Source organism: Balaenoptera acutorostrata, chromosome 20 (assembly GCF_949987535.1).
Source record: "Balaenoptera acutorostrata chromosome 20, mBalAcu1.1, whole genome shotgun sequence".
NCBI classification, from domain to species: domain Eukaryota; kingdom Metazoa; phylum Chordata; class Mammalia; order Artiodactyla; family Balaenopteridae; genus Balaenoptera; species Balaenoptera acutorostrata.
Genome location: NC_080083.1, coordinates 23,590,114 through 23,612,361, shown reverse-complemented (window position 1 = coordinate 23,612,361; position 22,248 = coordinate 23,590,114). Strand labels below are relative to the sequence as shown.

The following is a 22,248-nucleotide window of genomic DNA, read 5'->3' as shown; positions in this document are numbered from 1 at the left end:
AAAAAAAAAATTCAGTAAATGAAAACACAGGTCAGAACATTATTATACAAAAACAAGATCTCCTAAATTTTTATCACAATTTTTGGTCTGAAATGTAGTATATGTACGTTCACACACCCATTTATGGCTGACCATACACATTAAGTATATTAATACCTTAAATTATCATAAATATTTTTAGAAAATTATAAGAGCATGCACTTAATATGAATAGGAAAATAAAAGGTCTGTTCTGAAAACCTATAATTTTTATCTTTAATAAACTACCAGTTTATTAAAGTCTGCTCGGTTCCTGTATGACTGCCTTCCATTTTAGAGTAAAGCAACTCTGATTTTTTTTTAGTAGTATTAAGTTTACCATGTAAGAAAAACATAAACATTCTTAGCATTCTGAAAAGCAGAACTTAAATGTTGTAGTAACTTTCGCAAATTGTTATAGATGAAAAAGAGCAAAACATGTTGCAAAGAACACTGAGGTGGAGGGTAAATGACCTAGGTGCCAGCTATGCTTCTGCAACCCTAGCTGTTAACCACGTTGAGTAAATCATTTAACCTCTATAAACTTTTATTACTTATTTTCTTTTCTAAATATATTTTAGTAAATATTGTATACATTTAGGTATACAACATGAAGATTTGATATACATATATATAGTGAAATGATTACCAGAGTCACCTCCTCAGAGTTACCTTCTGTGTGTGATAAGAGTATCTGAAATCTATTTTTCCAGTCTTCAATACAGTATTATTAACTGCAGTCATCATGCCTGAACATTACGTCCCGACTTGTACATCTTACAAAACTGCAACTTTGCACCGTCTGACCAACATCTCCACATTTCCCCTACCTCCTCTAAGCCTATATTCCTTTGCATTTATAAGCTGAGACAATAAAGGTGCTAAAGGACCTCAAGATGCTTTAAATTTCAGTATTCTATGCATAAAAAAATATGTACGCATCTTTATATGTCATTATTCTTATTACACACAAAGATCAAACACGTATGAATGTCTGTTCATTTTCAGTCATATCAGGTCTGTTCCTCAGATATAAACAGTACAGCAGTCTATTAATCCCAAAGTAAAAGAGGTAGACAAATATTTGTGTCAAGTGTGAAAACAATTGCTTTTCAGAATTAGTGGTTCAAAAGAACAATTTGCTAATTGAAATACTGAACATATTAAATCATAATGTTAAGAAAGGCTTTCCAGACTACTATAAGTGGTACTGTAGTTTCCAATACATTTTCTTTTTTTTTTTTTTTTTTTTTTTTTTTCTTCCTTTTTTTTTTTTTTTAATGAGGATCTTGAATCAGATGCGTATGTTTTTGATTGATTGATTGATTGATTGATTTTGGCTGTGTTGGGTCATCGTTTCTGTGCGAGGGCTTTCTCCAGTTGTGGCAAGCGGGGGCCACTCTTCATCGCGATGCGCGGGCCTCTCTCGTTGCGGAGCACAGGCTCCAGACGCGCAGGCTCAGCAGTTGTGGCTCACGGGCCCAGCCGCTCTGCGGCATGTGGGATCTTCCCAGGCCAGGGCTCGAACCCGTGTCCCCTGCATTAGCAGGCAGACTCTCAACCACTGCGCCACCAGGGAAGCCCCCAATACATTTTCTTAATTCTCAAGTGTTTGATGGAATATGTAATATCAGATAGGGAAAATGGCAAATATTATAAAACTCGTTCTAAATACCCAAAAACTTACAAGAGATATAGAAATAACTCGTTCTAAATACCTAAGAACTTACAACAGATATAAAAATGATAAACACGCTGATGGTATTTTTTTAAAAATAGGCCTGCCAAACAAGGAGTTCAAAATATCAACATTGTATACATTATAAAAGGCTTATCAATCTTCCAATATTAAACTATAAATCTGCAGAGCTGTCTTTTAGATTAACTACTTTTTTAGATCTTCAGCTTCTCTTCTACCTGAATTTAAGAGCTGCAAACTGTCAATATTTTTGTCTCTTATAAATGTTAAATTATGGTAAGACCCAAAGAGCCATCATATTCATTTAGCTTATAAAAATTATTAAAATGTATTTATTGGCCACAATAGCAAATCCCTCTATAGCACTTGGGAAGCAGAAGATACGAGGAATGCTAGGCTCTTCCCACTAACTATGCAACAATAGCACCACCTATCACCAATTAAACACACAAAAGCTACAAACTCAGTATAGCAAACTTAAATTTACTTCTTAAATTTACCTCTCTACAAATTCCTCTGTAAACATTAATTTTCTAAATGAAATACCATTGACATTATATACTGCAGCTCTTAAGTCCACATTTTATTCTTATAGAACAGAATTTTCAGTTTATAAAAATCCTTAAAGGGTCACTTTGTTCAATCTCCCACCCAATGTAGTAATCACACATTCTCTGAAATCTAAAAATTACCATCACCTCGTTGATTTTAAGAACACTTTCAAAGAAAGGTAAATCACTAATACAGTCCAACTACATTATAGATGCATTACTGGCTATCTCCAAAGCTGCCAAGTCATTTACTTTTTGAAAAGAGATTGTTTGTTGGGCAATGGATAAATAGTATTCTTCAATATACATACTATTTCTACTAAGAATGCAATGAAAAATAAATTATAAAACAATACTGTAGAAATTGCACTGAAATTATAATTCAGAGTAATGAAAACCACCTCTCACAAATAAGGTTTATACCTATAACAAATCATAGTATTCTAACACAAAATTCACTGCTCTGTACTATTATTTCCATATGCCACAAGTCTAGCATTTAGCTTTTGGTCCTATCAAATAAAGCCTTAAAGTTAAAAAGTCTAATCACATTTAACTGAGCTGCTATACTAAATTATACTAAACAATAAAGAATAAAACAAACCTGTCTTGGCATATTCACAATATGATAAACGTTTGTTATCACTGGATTTAATACCCAAGAGCTTACTTTGATATACAAAAACATTCTGAAATCTGAACACACCATGCTTTTGAGCATAACGGCTTTTAAAACAAACCTAAATGCCCTATTCTATTCTAAGCTTCTACTCTAAATCCCTCTTTAAATGTACAGCAACAGGTAAAAAAAAAACATTAGGAGTGATCACAAAATGCATCTCCACATTCATTACCGATCCTTCATTACCTCTAAGTTAAGGTCCTAGAATCTTTAATTATCACATCAGGGAAGGGAGGTGGGGGGAAGCACTATTACTATGAATAGAAATTTGTGAATATGTTAAAATAAAAATTGTTAGAAGCATAATTCTAAAGTATCCTAAGTGAGTCACAAATGTCAAACTTCCCAGAGGAGAGAACTCTCCCAATAATATAGGCAAACTCTATACTGGAATACAATTTCAGAACAGAGACAGTGCTAATAACGTGTATATAGATAAGACGTGCACATTTTAGGTAGGACACAGAGAGAATGGATATGTCCTTACAGGCTCCGCTTTAGCTGCCGTTTTCAATTGCCTCTAATCATTCTATACAGTATGTTCACTGGTAATTTTGTTCTCAAATAAATGAGTGGCAAAACTGATGAAGTTTTTTTAAGGCTTTCAAAGTGATTTTTAGGTTTCTTAGAAAGAGCTCATTGAAAAGAGCAAAGAATCTCTGAGATGAGGATTTTACTGATCCTGAGAAGAATTACCAGGAGCTCTAAGTTCACTTTTAAACCAACAATAATAAATACAAGGGTAGAACTACAAGGAAGGCGTGTATCAAGCAATGTTCCAACTTCCTGGCAACTGCAGTAACTTGGGGAGAGGAGCAAACAGGGAGGAAACCTCTCCAATAGTTCCTCATGGGTCTCTGCCTTTGTTCTTACTGGCATTTTAATTTCTGATGACAGGCTTTTGTTGTTTGGAGCATAAACCGGACGTACCAGTTTGGAGGCACAATAAGGAGAACAAAGAATGATTTGTTCACACTGTTGGAAAAAAATCTTTTCCAACCATAGAAAATAGCTTTCACATGGTGAAAATATGCAAATTACATACCAAACCAAAAAGGGGTGGGGGGGAGTACAAGTTTAGAATCTCACAGCTCAACCTAAGGCAAAAGGAAATTATAACAGCCGAGACAATCATACACACAGAGAAAAGGCTATAAAAGCTTGGGTGGGGGGGGAAGGGGGGCTTTATAAGTGCTTTTAGAGAATTCTGAAAGCACATGAAGGTCATCTAGCCCTCAGAACCAAACTTGTTTCTGAAATCCTGATGACTTTTCAAAGGCATCTGACTACAAAATAGAAAATTCAATCAAACACAAAGGACAATAATAATAATGCTCTACAACGACACAGAATGAGGACAATAGTACATATTTACACCCCCAACTTCCCTTTTAGACACTGGTCAAATGGAGAATTGTGGTCTCCAATTGATTCTTTTTAGTAAACTTTACTCAAAGATAACAGACTTAGAAGTAATACATAAATCTTAGGTATATGTACAGCTTAATGAATTTTCAATGTTAATACACCTCTGTTACCAGCAGAGACATCAAGAAACAGAACATTACGGATACTCAGAAGGTCCCTCCACACCGCTTCGCAGTCACAAGCCCAAGGCAAGAATAACCATAACCACTATCTTGACTTCTAACACTTCTCACACATAAGTTTTACTTCTTCAAATTTACTTAAATGGAATCACGTAGTATGTACTCTCTTGTGAATGGCTTCCTTCACACAATACATGCCTGTGAAATTCATTTGTATTGTTGCATATGATTGTAGTTTTTTATTTCTGTTGCTATATAGATTCCCATTGCATGAAAAATACAATTTATCCATTCTACTGTTGGTTGCTGGACTTCTAGGTTGTTTCTAGTTTTGGGCTTATAAGATGTGAGGAAAAATTGCAACAAACTTTTGAATGGGAAAAAGATTACTGTGTGTTCTTCCAGTGGATTACCAAGAGTTCTATAGTGGATCCTTTGGGATTATTTGATTCTATAAGAATCTGCACCTTTGTCTTGACTGGGCTATTTTACAATACTGTAAGTTGTAGAAAACTGATAGTAAGGCAATTGACTCTTGCCTACAGAAATGCAAATGAATCTTGTTTAGTAGAGATACAATTGAATTCCGCTCATAAAAAAGATTCCAAGCAGTACACTTTCCCAACAGGCTATTAGCTAGGTTTGCATCTCTTAACAGGGTCATTTCAGCATTCCTTATTCCCTATATCTGTTCTTCAGATTCTCCTTTGAACCGGCGTTAACTTGTCTAACACCTCATTAATAAGTTAAATAAAATTTATGACACATGTCCATTTTACAGTTGTATGAGTGTCATGATTTTACCATTTTTAAACTGGTAACATCATAAGGAATATTACTATGAATATTCTTGCACATGGCATTTAGTGACCATATTTAAGTATTTCTTTTGGGTATATACTACTGAAGTTGCTTCTATATTAGGAATATGTGCATATTTTGTAGATTTTAACAAAACAGTAACTGAACAATTTACCAGTGTAGAAGAGTTCTCTACCTGCTCCACATCCAACAGTTGGTGTCATTCTGGTGGATGTTCAGTGGGATTCTCACTGTCATTTTAATTTGCATTTTCTTCAAAGGAGGTTTCACCCTTTCATATTATTATTGGAATTTAGTTATACTATCTCATGAGCAATCTGATAAAGTCTCTTGCCCAATATATTTGCTTGATTCTAAGAAATTATGGATTTAGATCTATTATGCACAGTGAGGAAAATGCATAAATCAGTCTCCTTTGGAAAAGCAACGCTGCCTCAAACTAAATAAACAAACAGGCTTTATTATAGTGGCCCTCCATCAGGGCTCATGATGTAAGAGTTTTGTCCTGAAGGACCCTTGATTTCCAGCATTATGAATGAGATTCAAGAACTCATTTCAGCAGCTCTGGAAAAACTAGAGTTTTTTATACCTAACTGAATTCATATCTTAATTCCAAATCCAGTAATAAGCAATCTCTCCCCCCATATAAGGTACAATGATTGGGTTATAACAAAATGATAGCCCTTGAAGTGGAAAAATGTTGATTTGTAAAACTTCACACAAACATTCAAAGCAAATTCAGTCCCTATTAAAGATAGGAAACATACAAAAATTACTATATCTTTCCCCTATAACTCAAGCAGTTCGAATACAAAAGGTAATGATTAGCAGGTTTTTTTCCTTGATAAATACTTCAGCAAGCTTTAATCTCTAAAATAAAAAACTTAAAAAGAGGTATTAATTTACCTATTTTTCAAAATGGCTACATCATATACAGTAGGGCATTTTTAGACTGGAAATATAAATTAAAAGACCAAGCCATCAGACATAAAAGACATCAGAAAAAGAATTCTTTGTGTTTATCTCAAGCACATCCTGACTTTCAGTCAAAAATATCTTTCACACCTGAGTTTTCCAAACAAGTAATGCCTCTGATTCCACCTGGAAAATCAAAGAGAGTAAAAGCAGCCCACAGGTAAGACCCTGGAAGTTTTATTCCTTTCCCGAAAGCATGGCCTATGGCAACAATGCCAAGTGCGTACAGTATGACAGATCATCAGTTACAAATATCACATTAGCAACATCAACGATTCCAACAGTTTATTACAGTAGAAAATAAACCGGACTTCTGTTTATAAACTATACAAATTTGCTAAATCTGAGTTTGGCTTTATAATAAGGGTAATGACATATCTATCTAACAAAGCAAAGGTGTTAAACTGTGTATTTAAAATATGAAACAAGAGGGCTTCCTTGGTGGCGCAGTGGTTGAGAATCTGCCTGCCGATGCAGGGGACACGGGTTCGAGCCCCGGTCTGGGAAGATCCCACATGCCGCGGAGCAACTAGGCCCGTGAGCCACAACTACTGAGCCTGCGCATCTGGAGCCTGTGCTCCACAACAAGAGAGGCCGCGACAGTGAGAGGCCCGCGCACCGCGATGAAGAGTGGCCCCCACTTGCCACAACTAGAGAAAGCCCTCGCACAGCAACGAAGACCCAACACAGCCAAAAATAAATAAATAAAAATTTAAAAAAAATAAAAATAAAAATAAAATAAAATATGAAACAAGAGAGTTAAATCAAGAAGATGATTGTTAAATGAATGAACTGATAAATAAACGACTAAGTCTATGTTGGCATCATTATTCAATCTTCATGGTACTTAATTTGCCTTTGCCCCCCTGTTTTCAAAACATGTTGTTAACATTTAATACCTGGAAATTTGTTATAACACCACATCAAAACACATTTTGGTACAACTCATTCTTGAACCCACTGCTGTATTACTTCCTAAGCTTTTCAGCTCTCAAGAAAAGGAATACTATCAGAGTGGCAAGCAGCACCTCATCTGGGCAGCAGGTTTTATCACACTGGTCTTCACACTCCCGCTCAAGATCAAGGCAGTCGCCACTCTCGCCGGCAAATATCCCACACTCAATCCAACCTTTCTGGGTTAATGTAATGTTTTTACTTGCAACAGGTTTTCTTACCAAGAGTGATGTAAAAACTGTCCATTTAAATAAACAAATGTAGAATTATCAATCTTTTCTAATTGTCTCACATGTACCAGCCACATAGACACAATTGAAATGAAGTCCTTAATAAGAACAGTGCTTCATTAGTTTTAAAGTTAAAAAGTAATAACAAATAAAACTTTTTCATTAAGGAGAAAAATGTAAACTATGGACTTTAGTTAATAACGTGTCAATACTGGTTCACCAAGTTTAACAAATGTACCTCGGGAATTCCCTGGTGGTCCAGTGGTTAAGACTCAGCACTTTCACTGCCGTGGGCTCAGGTTCGATCCCTGGTCCAGGAACTAAGATCTTGTAAGCCACGTGGTGCATCACTAATGCAAGATGTTAATAGGGGGAAATGCGGGGGATGAGGGCTACATGGGAATTCTCTGTACTTTCTGCTCAACTTTCATGTAAACCTAAAACTGCTTTAAAAATAGTATATTAGTGTTTATTTTCATATACATGAAAAATGTGAAAATTCCACAAATAAATTTTAACCTTCCTTGATACCCACCCCACCCAAAATAGGGATAAAAGGTAAAAATATAGAGAGATGGGAGGAATGAAGAGCCGATAACATTTTACACTAAATAATTCAGTTTCTAAAGTAACAAAAGGACCTTACTTGGTCTATTTAAATAAACAAGTATATAAGTTATCACTTTGCTAATTGTTTCACATGTAGTAATCATACATACAACACAACTGAACTGATGAAGTTCTTTAAAACGAAGATTGGTTCGTGACAGTTTCTGGTGTTTTTTTTTTTTAATAAATTTACTTATTTTATTTATCTTATTTTTGGCTGCATTGGGTCTTCATTGCTGCGTGTGGGCTTTCCCTAGTTGAGGCGAGCGGGGGCTACTCTTAGTCGCGGTGCGCAGGCTTCTCATTGCAGTGGCTTCTCTTGTTGCGGAGCACGGGCTCTAGGCGCGTGGGCTTCAGTAGCTGTGGCACACAGGCTCAGTAGCTGTGGCTTGCGAGTTCTACAGTGCAGGCTCAGTAGTTGTGGCGCACAGGCTTAGTTGCTCCGTGGCATGTGGGATCTTCCCGGACCAGGGCTTGAACCCGTGTCCCCTGCATTGGCACACGGATTCTTAACCACTGCACCACCAGGAAAGCCCTGGTGTTCTTTTCTCTTTCTTTTTTTTTCTGGGCACACTATGCCAACCAGGGATAGAACCCGGGCCCCCTGCAGTGGAAGTCTGCGGAGTGCTAATCACTGGACTGCCAGGGAATTCCTGCCAGTTTTGTTAACTTACAAAGTAACAACAATATTTTTTTTAAATAAGGAGAAAAGGTAAATACATACATATATATATATGTATGTATATATGTATTTTTTTTAGTTAGAGAGAAAGGGTAAAAATTTAAAAACATAAGAGATAGGGGAAGGAGAGGGAAGTATCATCTTATACTAAGGTATTTGGTTCCTAAGCAACAGAAGGACAGCACGTAGCTACATGAGTAATGATCACAACTACAAAGCAAGCTCTCTCTCTAGCTCTCTCTCACCCTGTGAGCCAATCTGATGATATATTTTCATTTTAGACATAAGGAAACAGAGAAAAATATTCCCCCCAAATGACCAGATCAAAGAGGCATCAGAATCTCCCATTAATACTGTATTCAAAAACAGTTTTTAAACTCAGGGTTTTTTTCTTGAACAAGTCAATGCCAGGTGGTCATTTTACGTGCTACAGTTCTGCTCCAACAATATCAAAAACTTAAGATAGCACACACTGAGGAAAGTATTCCTAACAGTAAAAAAGTAATTCTTTTGAAAGCTCCTAAAAGTAGGAGGAAGGAGGGGACAAGCTTTTTGTTTTATTTTTGCCTAGCTAACCACAAATGATTCAGTTAATGTCAGAGTGTCAGTATCTCCATAACCTACTCTGTATGCCATCAAGAAAAAAATGCAAACCACAAAAACCACCTAAAATGCATATTTGTGAGGACTAACAACTTATAGAACAGATATTTGCTAACCACATAAAGCAGACAGCAACCGAGTCTGTATTTTGCTCTTGACACTAAATTCAAAATACAAAACTTGAGGCAAGAAGGAAGTAAGTTTCAAAAACAATATGAAAACCGCAGAACATAAATAATGAATGGAATTTGTAATCATATTTTCATACTTCCAAATTTTTACACACATAGAGAGGAATATTTTAAGGCAACTTTAACCTTTCCCCTTCAGCCTGGTTTTTGAAAGGAAGATCAAAGAAAAGCAGTTTAAACTCACACGTTCCTCCGGTTATGCAACGCAGATTTAGACATTACACTTCAAAACCCGAGCCATTACTCCAGCATCACCAATCCAAATACCATTCCAGAGCTTTGAAGCAGCCCTAATGGTATCTTCCATTTGCAAGTAACACTTCTGTAGTCAAAAGATCTTACTCAGGGTGGATGTTAATGTAAAACCACTCAGACTACACAGACACACTCGCCTGGAGGCAGACTGGAAGGTGTTCAGAAGCCAATGTAACACCATTACAGAGAGTGTCAGCCTAGCAGCTGTCATAAACACTTCATAATCACTCAGACACGCAAACTGGATTCCCTTTAACTCGTTATTTTATTTCATGCTGAATACATGTCCAATTGAAAAGGGAAAGAGAGAAAACAGTGCTGCAGATAAGCCAATTTTGGCTTATAGACTTTTTCCACTTTTAAAAGAGTTTGTCATATTGTAAACCTACCCTGATATAATCTGTTGATTGAAGCTAGCTTTGCAGTAGATATCTAACCAAAGAGAAACGGATTATATCAAAAAGACGCCTAAGGTTTTTTTCTTCTGTAAAACAGGTATCACACAAATTTGTAATATTGACAAGATGATTAAAAAAATGACTGACAGGGGCTTCCCTGGTGGCGCAGTGGTTAAGAATCCGCCTGCCGATGGAGGGGACACGGGTTTGAGCCCTGGTCTGGGAAGATCCCACATGCTGTGAAGTAACTAAGCCCGTGCACCACAACTACTGAGCTTGCGCTCTAGAGCCCGCGAGCCACAACTGAGGCTGCGAGCCACAACTACTGAAGCCCGTGCACCTAGAGCCCGTACTCTGCAACAAGAGAAGCCACCACAATGAGAAGCCTCGCACGGCAACAAAGAGTAGTCCCCGCTTGCCGCAACTAGAGAAAGCCCGCGCACAGCAATGAAGACCCAATGCAGCCAAAAATAAATAAATAAAATAAATAAATTTATTAAAAAAAAAAAATGACTGACAGCACCAATGGTCGCAGGAAATGGAGCAACTAGAACTCTCAGATATTGCAGATGTAAGTGTGTAATGGTACAACCCCTTTGGAAAACTCCAGGTAATTTCTAATAAAGTTAAATACATGCCTAACCTATGACCCAGAAATTCTACTCCTAGAGTACATAAATCTACAATTATGTTCATAGGAGCTTTATTCACTATAGCCAAAAGCCAGAAACACAAATGCTCATCAAAAGAAGAGCTAAACAAACTGTGGTACATTCAATCCATGGAATAAAACCCAGTAATGAAAAAAAATTGAAAATACAAACTACTGGGACTTCCCTGGTGGTCCAGTGGAAGAGAATCCACCTTCCAATGCAGGGGACGCAGGTTCAAGCCCTGGTCCAGGAACTAAGATCCCGCATGCCGTGGGGCAACTAAGCCCGCATGCCACAACTATTGGGTGCACCTGCGTGCCACAAACCACAGCGCCTACATGCCCTAGAGCCTGCGTGCCACAACTAGAGAGAGAAAACACACACGCCACAACAAGAGAGAAGCACGCACACCGCAATGAAGAGACTGCGCACCGCAACGAAAGATCTCACATGCCTCAACGAAGATCCTGTGTGCCGCAACTAAGACCCGACGCAGCCAAAAAAGAAAAGGAAAATAAATAAAAATTAAAAAACAACTACTGCAACATGCAACAACATGGGTGAATTTTAAAAAGACATAGTGCAAAAGACAGACACAAAGTAGCACATACTGTGTACCTCTACTTATGTGAAGTTCAATGAGGCAAAGCTAAACTATGGTCAGAATAGTGATTACCTTGGGGCTAATAGTGACTGGGGAACTTTCTGAGTAAGAAAAATGTTCTACATTTTGTTCTCAATGGTAGTTTGACTTATTTGCATATAAACATATATAAAACACACACACACAGTCATCAAACTACAGACTTGAGATTTGTACATTTTATAGTATGTATATCTTAATTTTTTTAAAGTGTCTGTCATAAATAAACTGTGGTACCTCCAGACAGTGGAATATTACCTAGCACTAGAAACAAATGCACTATCAAGCCATGAAAAGACATGGGGAAAACTTAAATGCATATTACTAGGTGAAAGAAGCCAATCTAAAATGGCTACATACTGTATGATTCCAGCTATATGACGTTGTGGAAAAGGCAAAACTACATGGACAGTAAAAAGACCAGTGGTTGCCACAGAAGGGTGCCCACAAGACTTTTAGAGCAGTGCATACATAGGCAGAATACAGAGGATATTTAGGGCAGTGAGACTATTCTGTATAACACTATAATGGTGGGTACACGTCATTATACATCTGTCAAAACCCATAGCATGTATAACACTGGAAGTAAACCCTAATGTAAACCATGGACTCTTAGTGATAATGATGTGTCAGTGTAGGTTCATCGATTCTAACAATGCACCACTCCTGATGTGGAATACTGATAGCAGGGAGGCTGTGTGTTTGGGGGGGCAGGAGGTATATGGGAACTCTTTGTACTTTTAGCTCAATTTTACTATGAACCTAAAATTGCTCTAAAAAATAGTCTTTTTTGGGACTTCCCTGGTGGTGCAGTGGTCAAGAATCCGCCTGCCAATGCAGGGAACACGGGTTCGAGCCCTGGTCCAGGAAGATCCCACATGCCACAGAGCAACTAAGCCCCTGCGCCACAACTACTGAGCCCGCACTCTAGAGCCCGCGAGCCACAACTACTGAAGGCTGCGCGCCTAGAGCCCGTGCTCCACAACAAGAGAAGCCACCACAATGAGAAGCCCGCGCACCACAACGAAGAGTAGCCCCAGCTCACCACAACTAGAGAAAGCCCACGTGCAGCAACGAAGACCCAACACAGCCAAAAATAAATAAATAAATTTATTTTTTAAAATAAATAAAAAATAGTCTCTTTTTTTAAGGCATCTATTAAAGAAGCTGAGCTGGTTAAATATGAGCTTCAATTTTTTTCATCTGTAAAACAGGAATAACACTAACTAGTTCAACTGACAAGATAATGAGACAATAATGGGCAATGTGCCTAAAATAATGTGTGTGGTACACTCCGATTATTTTTTTAAATAGTTGCCATTATTTATATTAATATTATGAAACTTTACTATGCAACACAAGTGTCAAAATTCCCCAAAGTATCCCAACACTGCTCAGTGTTCTACAGCACTCTACTGAACCCTCCAACGTAGCACAAATCTCATAGACCGGGGCTTCTCAGCACTACTGACATTTTGGACTGAACAATTTTTGTTGTGGGAGGTTGTCCTGTACATTGTAGGATGTTTAACAGCATCTCTGGCTTTTATCCACTAGATGCCAGTAGCAGCTCCTAATAGTGACAATAAAAAATGTCTGCAGACATAGACAAATGTTTCCTTGAGGGCAAAATCACTCCCATTTGGGAAGCACTGACATAGACTGCAATTATGTAGTGACATCGCACACAAGTAAGATATGATCTCCTCAAGGCAGGGCTCAGCCCTTAGTTACATTTACACCTCCTAATACATGGCATAGACCCTAAAGTTTCAGTATGGCTGAACGGAAAAATGAGACTTCTGTTAATTAATTTAAAAAAGGAGATTTTAGGAAGAAGGGATAAATTGGGAATGGAATGGAATGAGAGCAAACAACAAAAGATTATGAAATTTAGTTTGGATCTTTCTGATATTGAGTCTCTAGCATACTTTGATGAAAATATCCAGCAAAAGGCTGAAATCTTGAAACACATTTATTAAACGTGTATACACATATATACATGTGCATATATACATATACACGTACATGTGTAAATATATATGTAAATACACACACACACACAAACACACACACCCTACTAACTGCCAGACAATGTACTTGGCACCAGAGATACAAAGACCATTAGACATGATCACAGTTCTAGAGAGCCTTATGAAGAATTCTCCCAACTGCTAATGTAAAATCAAGATTCCCAGAAAATACTGAAACTCACAGGTAAGTTGAATCAAAAATTAGGAAATCAGAAATTCTCCATTTCATTCCTTTGGTCCTATGTCCAAAATTCAAACATTACACTGAATATGAACAAAATTTAGAAAATAGAAATCCTAGTTCCATTTCTTTTTAAGGTCCCCAGAAAACTAATACTTTCTATTAGCTCACTCTTCCCACCTGAAAAAAATGAGACAATTGATTATTGCCAATCAACTTGAATGAATATTAAGGGAAAGAACAGGTTTATAATGGATAGCACTTTAATACTTTTAATATTTAAAAATATGGATATTTCATTTCCATTTTTAAACAATTCTTACTAAAGTGGGTGTGTGGTGTGTGTGTGTACATATATATGCACAGTAAATCTTTGGTATTCTTAACTACACGCAACAACTTTTCCCATCAAATTATATGTACCTAAGCCAGTAGTTTCAACCAAAATTTTCTCTGGAGTTGTGGTTCTTAACCACAGGATGTTTGGCAATGTCTGGAGACGTTCTTAATTGTCACAATTCAGGGAGTTGCTTTGGGCATCTAGTAGATGGAAGCCACAGATGTGGCAACTACAATGTATAGAACAGCCCCCCATAACAAAGAATCACCTGGTCCAAAACGCCAATAATGGCAAGAATGAGTCACAAACATATGTAATTTGTATTTGCATACTTTCATGCATTATAATTTTAGTTAATTTCTTATTTAAAATAGTATTCGCCTTTTAAAACAATTATTTATTAATTTTGTTATCACTTCTGATAGTTCACATCAAGCTGACCAACACTCTTTAAACCAGAAACGTACACATAAAGAAAGAAGATAAAAAGCAAAGGCATAAATGAGAACCGTGTGATCAATGCACACTCTGTCTAGCTGCAAATAACCCCTAGGCCAGAGTTGAAGAATATTCATATGTGGTCAATCAAAAAAAAAAATGGGACTTAAGTCTCAAGATTAATCATTGTGTCTGCAGATGAAAATCTGAGTTCATGGGCTTCCCTGGTGGCACAGTGGTTAAGAATCTGCCTGCCAATGCAGGGGACACGGGTTCAAGCCCTGGTCCGGGAAGATCCCACATGCCGTGGAGCAACTAAGCCCGTGTGCCACAACTACTGAGCCTGCGCTCTAGAGCCTGCAAGCCACAACTACTGAGCCCACGTGCCACAACTACTGAAGCTCGTGCGCCTAGAGCCCGTGCTCCACAACAAGAGAAGCCACTGCAATGAGAAGCCCGCGCACCGCAACAAAGAGTAGCCCCCCACTCACTGCAACTAGAGAAAGCCCGAGCGCAGCAACGAAGACCCAACAGCCAAAAATAAATAAATAAATATATATATTAAAAAAAACTGAGTTCATATCATATGAATCCATCTAGATACAGTTCAAAATGGGCAAAATGACCATAATTTATGGTGTTAAAAATCAATGTGGGGGCGGGGGATGAATTGGGAGATTGGGATTGACATGTACACACTAATATGAATAAAATAGATAACTAGTAAGAACCTGCTGTATAAAAAATAAATCAAATTAAAAAAAAATCAACGTAGGGACTTCCCTGATGGTCCAGTGGTTAAGACTCTGTGCTTCCAATGCAGGGGACACCGGTTCGATCCCTGGTCAGGGAACTAAGATCCCACATGCTGCTCAGCACAGAGGAAAAAAAAAAACCAATGTAGTAGGTCAATTATATCTAAATAAAATTGGAAAAGACAAACTACAAAATTTTTTTTTAATATTTTCATATCTTTTATTCCTAATGGTTGATTATGTGTATTTTCTTATTTATTTATTTATTTATTTATTTATGGCTGTGTTGGGTCTTCGTTTCTGTGCGAGGGCTTTCTCTAGTTGTGGCGAGCGGGGACCACTCTTCATCGCGGTGCGCAGGTCTCTCACTGTCCCGGCCTCTCTTATTGCGGAGCACAGGCTCCAGACGCGCAGGCTCAGTAGTTGTGGCTCACGGGCCCAGCTGCTCCGTGGCATGTGGGATCTTCCCAGACCAGGGCTCGAACCCGTGTCCCCTGCATTGGCAGGCAGATTCTTAACCACTGCGCCACCAGGGAAGCCCCAAAATTTTTTGAAAAATCATTGTAAATGTCTATTTCCTGGTTTTGATACTGTACTACAGTTCACATAAGATGTCACCTCTGGGGGACACAGGGGGAACTGTGCCCTGAACTCTAATATTCTGCAACTTCCCATGAGTCTATAATTATTTCAAAATAAAAAGGTTTTAAAAATCAATTTGAAAAGAGACCAAAAAACAAACAAACAAAAAGAGCAAAAACACAGATCTGGCAAGAATTACATGCTCATATTTGGTGGGGAAAGAATGGTCCTTTCAGGAAATGGTGCTGAATGAGTTAGTTGTTTTTTTTTCTTTTTTTAATTCAAAAAAGCTTTGACCCCTATGTCATACCATACACCAAAAATTTCAAAAGGATTATAAACCTAAAGATAATAACAACAACCTTCTAACAGAAAACACAGGAGAATATCTTCATGGCCTTAGAGTAAACAAGGATACAAAAAGCATTAAGAATAGATTAAACCAGGCTTCCGTGGTGGTGCAGTGGTTAAGAATCCGCCTGCCAATGCAGGGGACACGGGTTTGAGCCCTGGTCGGGGAAGATCCCACATGCCACAGAGCAAATAAGCCTGTGCGCCACAACTACTGAGCCCGCACACCACAACTACTGAAGCCTGAGCGTCTAGAGCCCGTGCTCCACAACAAGAGAAGCCACTGCAATGAGAAGCCCACGCACCACAACAAAGAGTATCCCCTGCTTGCCGCAGCCACAACCAGAGAAAGTCCACGCACAGCAACAAAGACCCAAGGCAGCCAAAAAAAAAAAAAAAAAAAAAGAATAGAGTAAACCACTTAAAATCTGATCTGGATTTCTTTCATCAAAAGACAATATTAATAAAGTGAAAATGTAAGAAAACCTATAAAGAAGACTATTAGGACAAATGGTGAAACCAGAAAATGGACTGTGGATTACAAAATAGTATTGTATCAAATTTAAATGTCCTGGTTTTGATAATAGTGCTATGGTTGTAAAAGATAATGTGCTTATTCCCAGGAAATATATACTGAATTATTTATGGAAAAGGGGGGCATAAATTCTCCTACTTATAAATGGTTCAGAAAAAAATCTTCACAGAAAAAAAAAATGAGAGAATGATAAAGCAAAAGGGGCAAAATGTCCTTCATTGGTAAATCTGGGTAATGAGTAACAGGAGTTCCTTGTACTAGTTATAAAATTTTCTGCAAGTTTAAAATTATTGCAAAACAAAAGCATCTTTAAACCCCCACAATGAGATACCAACACATACACAAAAAAATGATTAAAATTAGTAAGACTGACAATACTAAGAGCTAATGAAAATGTGGAGCAAATGAAACTTTCATACATTGCTGGTAGGAGTACATATTGGTAAAACCACTTTGGAAAACTGGTTGGCAATATCTACTAAAGTTAAACATACACCTACACTATGACACGCAAATCCAAGAGAAATGGGTGCAGCATATACCCACCAAGGAACACTTACAAGAACGTCAGAGCAGCTTTATCCATAATGCTCAAAAAGTAGAACCAACAAAAATGTCTATCAGGTGTATAACGAACTTTTAAAAATGCACTGTGGGACTTCCCTGGTGGTCCAGTGGTTGGGAGTCCGCCTTCCAATGCAGGAGACGCGGGTTCAATCCCTGGTCAAGGAACTAGGATCCCACATGCCGGGGACAGCTGGGCCTGCGTGCCTCAACTACTGCGCCCGCGTGCTCTGGAGCCCGAGCGCCACAACTAGAGAGAAGCCTGAGTGCCACAACGAAGAGCCTGCGTGCCGCAACCAAGACCCGACACAGCCAAATATATAAATAAATAAAATTTTTAAAAATAAATAAAATAAAATGCGTTGTATTCATGATAAAATAGTATATAGCAAAAATGAGAACAAATTACTTCTACGCACGATAACATGAAAGAATCTCATAGTCACACTGTTGAGAGAAAGAAGCCAGACACAAAAGAATAGATTGGGTTATCTGTGTCCCCCCATCCCCCTCTTTTTTTAAGTTCAAGAATAGAAAAAGCTAATCTCTGGTGATAGAAGTCAGAATAGTGGTTACGTGGAGGTATGAGGACAGTATTGACAGGAAAGTGGCATGAGAGACTCCTGAGTTGCTGGAAACGTTCTGTCTTAATCTGAGTGGTGCCCAGAAGGTTACATACACGTATAAAAATTCAGTCTGCACACTTACGATCTGTGCACTTCATGATATTTAACATACGCAGTAACATTTATAAGAAAAGAAAAAGCTGTCTTCCACACACTCGTAGGTCAGCTTGTGTCCAAAGAATATCTTCCATTTTAGAGTGGAAAAACATCAAAAATACTTCAAACAAGAGAAATACCAATTTATAATAATAAATTTCAAACTCACTTTTCAAATCAACAAAAGTCACATAAAGCCACTATTTAAACATTGGAAAGACTAAACTTCAGATACAAGACTTCTCTAAAGTGACACCTTAAGAAACATACACTACAAAAAAAATTTTCCTCTACTAATATGAATGGATTCCACAAGTTACTTCAATATTATTCTTCATTTCTGCTTCTATTCACTACATGACACCCAAAGATTTTTCATTGCCAGGTGACTAAAGAGCCATCCGTTACTTCTCTTTCCAGTAATAAGACACTGGACCAAAAAAAATAACACTACTCTCAACAAAGGCAATTTTTTGATTTGGGTCCATATTCAAACCTTCTCTGCTTGCCAGTTACCCAAATCACTGACTTTATATTGTTCCCAAATGAAACCCATAAAAATTGTTTCCTGGCTAGCAATCTTGACATGGCAAGGTCTGTTGGCACCCAACTTCTAACAAATAATAAACTAATTGGAATTCACCTCAAATATGTCCTTGCATGTTTTCTCTAAAGTTTTTTGTGTAAAGGCAACACAAAAAGTGTAAAAGCTACACTAAAAGCTTTAGGGCAAATCTTTCAAGGCAACAGCTATACTTTTCTTAGCTCAATGTGTTAGCGACACCTAGTGTTATTTCTTTGCAGTACATGCAAAAGCTCCAAGAAAACACTTCAAATCTTAACTTATTTAACCTAAAAATATACCGTTTCATACAATGCAACTCTCATCTTCTAGGTGCTGTAATGAATACATTTTCAAGATTTGTTTAAGATATTAAGCATTTCAAAAGAGGATGAGAAAGCTAAGTAGCCATTTAACAGCAAAAAAATATGGAAAAATTTCAGGACTTTTTACAAAGGTACTATCTTGAAAATTTTTAATGGCAACACTATATTATTTAAACTATACAGTGCAATTTTGCCTTATAAAATTTTCAACATAATGTAAGTCTAATTCTAATAATCAAATTCTATTTCTTCTAAAACTATGCCACCTTACATACCAGGCAGCACCAGCCCCAAATCAAGATCTTGGAAACATCTTTGATTCTTCTCTTCTAAATGTTTTATCAGTTACCAATACAACTAACTCAGTTCAGGCTCTCAACATCTCCCAAGTAGACAATGTGAAACTGACGGGCCTCAGCCGACAAGAGGAGCTCAGACAGCTGGGACTTGTGGGGCTCAGGCTCCGTGCCCGCATGCAACAACAGGAACAGCGACAACCATCAACGGCCTTAGTTGCTCCACGGCATGTGGGATCTTCCTGGACCAGGGCTCAAACCCGTATCCCCTGAGTTGGCAGGCGAATTCTTAACCACTGCGCCACCAGGGAAGTGAAATTGACTCCTAACTGGCCTCATATCCTTTTCTTTTCTCCTTTACTCTCTATTCATTCCAAAGCCACTGCAAAACCAACCTTTATTGAATATGGATTTTGGAATGTATCTCTGTTACTCAAAGATTCTTAATGAATTCATAGTGGGGGAAAAATTAATAAATCCAAATCCTCATCCTGCAATTCAAATCTCCTCCCTGAAACTTCTATATCTCATTGCATGTCCCTGGAGAGCTTACAACCACTAAAATGAATATTAATGATCACAGAGATGTTACTTGTGCTAAATGAAATAACAGATGACGGCACAATGTCTAAAACACACCCACTGTCATGAACAACTCCTCTTCCAACTGGTTGCCCGCTGATACTGCTTGTCAAACCATGTTATGAAGGCTCAATTACTTTTTTTTTTTTTTTTTTTATTTCCATTCTGGCACAAACAGATACGTCTGTAAATGACAAACACAGGTTTGGATGATGCGCAACTGGCAAACAGCTATAGGTTTCCAAAAGCTTACTCTCAACTTCTGCACTTATCTTGTTGCAAACAGTAACAAACATTTCACTGACTGTCAACAGTTCACGGACCAGCAACAGTCCACAGTCCACAAACTCACCGTCTTTCCACCCAAATCTGCTCCTTATCACTCCCTATTTTTTTTAATAAATTTATTTATTTTATTTATTTATTTTTGGCTGCGTTGGGTCTTTGCTGCTTCCTCTAGTTGCGGCGAGCGGGGGCTACTCTTTGTTGTGGTGCGCAGTCTCCTCACTGCGGTGGCTTTTCTTGTTGCAGAGCAGGGGTTCTAGGCGCGCGGGCTTCAGTAGTTGTGGCGCGTGGGCTCGGTAGCTGTCACACCTTATTTTTATAAGAGGCATCACTGTCTACCTCTGTTCAAAGCTCTCCATTGGCTTCTACAACTCAATTTTTTTAACAGGCAAAAAACTGTACAGATAATCCCTAAAAGATATTCAAATGGCCAACAAATATATGAAAAAGCATTCAACATTATTAGTCTTCAGGGAAATGCTAACTAAAACCACAAGGTATCACCCACCAGAATGGCTAAAATTAAAAAGATGGGACTTCCCTGGTGGTCCAGTGGCTAAGACTCCATGCTCCCAATGCAGGGGGCTCAGGTTCAATCCTTGGTCAGGGAACTAGACCCCACATGCCACAACTAAGAGTTCACATGCCGTAACTAAAAAAAAAAAATTTTAAATGATGGACACAACACCAAATGTTGGCAAGGATATAGTACAACTCATACATTGTTGGGGGAAATGTAAAACGATACAACTACTTTGGAAAAAATGTTTGGAAGTTTGTTATAAAACTAACTATATTCCTACCCTATGAAGCAACAATTCCACTTGTAGATACTTACCTAAGAAAAATAAATGCATATGTTTACAAAAAGACTTACAGAAGAATCTTCACGGCAGCTTCATTCATAACAGGCAAAAGCTATTAATAGGCCAGCTATCCCTCATTAAGAGAAGGGATAAACTATGGTATATTCATATATTGGAATACTATTCGGCAATTAAAAGGGACAATCAACAAGAGCGAATCTCACAAACATTATGCTGAGTGAAAGGAGCCTTACACAAAAAGAGTCCATACTGTATAATAGTACAGAAAGTTCTAAAACAGGCAAAACTAATCTACAATGGAAAAAAAAATAACAGTGGTTGTTTCAGGGATGGGATGGAGGAAAAATTGAGATTAGGCATGAAGGAAATGTCTTGAGTGATAATCAAGATCTACTGTATATCTTGACAGAGATTTGGGTTGCCATGCACTTGTCAAAGTTCAGGAAATTTACATATTAAGATTTGTATATTTAATTGTGTGTAAATTTTACATTAAAAAACTAATCAAATATTGAACATTAGTTAATGAAAAAGTAGTTAGGGAAAAGTATGCTGATGTTTGCAATTCACTTTGAAATGAATCCAATAAGATCTACAGGTGGACACAAAGTAAGTACAGTAAAAATTTTCATGGTATAATCTAGGTGGTGGGTATACGTGTTTTCCCTGCGAAACTTCTGAAGTTCTTCCAATGGTACAAAGCTCATCTTGTAAGCTTTACCTTACAAAACTCTAGCTCACCCACCTCTGAGACACCATTTAGCATTCTTCACCTGCCCACTGAGCTCCACCAAATTGCCTCCTTGCTATTCTTAAATATAGGAAATATAATCCGGACTTCCCTGGTGGCTCAGTGGTTAAGAATCCACCTGCCAATGCAGGGAACACGGGTTCGAGCCCTGGTCCGGGAAGATCCCACAGGCTGTGGAGCAACTAAGCCCGTGCGCCATAACTACTGAGCCTGCGCTCTAGAGCCCGTGAGCCACAACTACTGAAGCCCGTGTGCCACAACTACTGAACCCGTGCACCCTAGAGCCCGTGCTCCGCAACAAAAGAAACAACCGCAATGAGAAGCCCACACGCCGCAACTAGAGAAAGCCCGCACACAGCAACAAAGACCCAAAAATAAACAAAATTTTAAAAATAACAACAACATAATCCTATGCGAGAGTACTGCCTTTGAATGCCCCTCCCTCAAATACCCGTAAGCATCACTCCTCCACACTTCTGCTCAGACGGTCTTTGAGAGAGGCTTTCCAAGACCACCTCATATAATATAGCAACCCACAACAATATCAACCACCCCACCTTAACACTTGGTAACTTGTTTATTATCAAAGCATGGTACATGTTT

General features: G+C 38.0%; 1 protein-coding gene across 5 annotated transcripts in view; it reads right to left on the bottom strand.

Moving 5' to 3' along the window:
• BCAS3 (BCAS3 microtubule associated cell migration factor) overlaps positions 1–22,248 on the bottom strand; it is a 577,971-nt gene that overhangs the window by 531,048 nt on the left and 24,675 nt on the right. The gene's annotated exons all lie outside the window — the stretch shown is intronic.